The 1,541-nt window shown below is 41.5% G+C and overlaps 1 protein-coding gene across 1 annotated transcript in view; it reads left to right on the top strand.

Moving 5' to 3' along the window:
- The first annotated feature begins 1,344 nt into the window (after positions 1–1,344).
- LOC109394459 (trimethylguanosine synthase-like) overlaps positions 1,345–1,541 on the top strand; it is a 16,014-nt gene continuing 15,817 nt past the window's right edge. Inside the window, exon 1 of the mRNA XM_019664539.1 lies at positions 1,345–1,421. The gene's annotated coding sequence lies outside the window, so the exon portion shown is untranslated. The remainder of the gene's footprint in view (positions 1,422–1,541) is intronic.

Below are 1,541 nucleotides of genomic sequence, written 5' to 3'. Positions count from 1 at the left end.
CTTTCCACTATCCCACTAATCAGTCTAAAACATATGACTATATTGAGTCTTTCTGATTAAGGTATTTAAGTGGTCTAAAGTCACTAGGACACTGGTGATTGTTAAAATACTTTAACATAATGTGTTTTAGTTGAGATAGAGAACTAACTGTATGGAAACTGAAGTGCCTGGGTTTACCTTAATCGTACCCATGTGACAGTGTCTGGTGGTGATCTCAGGTTTTTCATATACAGAAAAATCATAAACGCAACAGAATCGTTGGATATGTCTTTTCCCACAAGTTCCTAAGACAGAATTTAAAAGAGTGCTGTCCTTAGGGGCCGAATATCTATCTGGGTTGCACATCCCAGCTCTACCAATAATTAGCTGTGTGGCCTTGGGCAAGTTACATAACATTTCTATGATCTCATTTCAGCACTTTTAGAAAGGACTTCCTTTTATTACTTGAAATTAATCTACAGTCCCTTTGCAGTAGAGAAATTGCTACTTGTACTTAAGAAATTTCCAAGAACTATTTATTCAGCATGTATTTCAGCCAGCCATGTGTCAGGTACAGTGATAAAAAGATTACTTACTGGGCTGGCCGAGTGCCTCAGCTGGTTAGGAGCTCCCTTGGGAACGCCAGCTCTGAGCAGCAGGGCTGCAGGTTCGGATCCCACATATGAGAGCCAGTGACACTGCCCTCCACAGCTAAGATGCTGAACAACAGGTCGACCTGCAGCTGGGCTGCTGTGAGTCGCCGGTGACCGGGTAGGCCACAGCGGGGCTGCAGTGGGCTGCCGTGAGCTACATGAGTGGCTGGCGTCCAGCGGCCGGTGTGAACTGCCAGGAGCCGCTGTGAGCGGCCAACCAATGACGGGTGACGGATTGCCCCACCCGGGAAGAGCACAATGATCATACCAACATGAGCCAGTGAAGCGACGTCCTCCACAACTAGACTGAAGAACAAAAACAGCCATTTGTTTACCTGTCTGTTCCCCTCCCCCCAATTCCCTAATAAAATCTTAAAAAAAAAAAAAATGACGACTTACGCATGGTAATGGTGATTATAGTATTCAAAGGTAGATGATTAGATGCTTAATCAGGGCTCTTAAGGGAGCAGCATCTTAGTAAAATGCATGCAGGTCTGGTCTCCAGCTTTGCAGTTCAGTTCAGCAGTTAAGGTTTTACAGATACTGTCAAGCCTTATAACAACCCCATGAGGTATGTATTATTACCAGATGAGGAAAATGTATTAGCAGGTTGCTTTTTCTGCTCCTTAGCCTTTTTCTTAATCTGTGCTGCCTTGAACTTGATTTTTCTCTAAATTTATAGTTTAATAATTTTTCCCAGTATTGACTTGAATTTGCTTTACAGAGATCGAAAACTGTGCAATTTGGGATTAAAAGGCTACTATGTTAAAGGCAATGGCAACAATGCAGGTAATACTGTATAAAACGATATAACCCTTGTTTTGCTAAAGTTAACCATAATACTGTATTGATTATAATTTGTTATAATACTGTATTAATTTCTTAGCATAAACTATTATAAATGGCAAA

Source organism: Hipposideros armiger, unplaced genomic scaffold, assembly GCF_001890085.2.
Source record: "Hipposideros armiger isolate ML-2016 unplaced genomic scaffold, ASM189008v1 scaffold_425, whole genome shotgun sequence".
Taxonomy (NCBI): Eukaryota; Metazoa; Chordata; class Mammalia; order Chiroptera; family Hipposideridae; genus Hipposideros; species Hipposideros armiger.
This window is presented reverse-complemented; position numbering and strand designations above follow the sequence as displayed.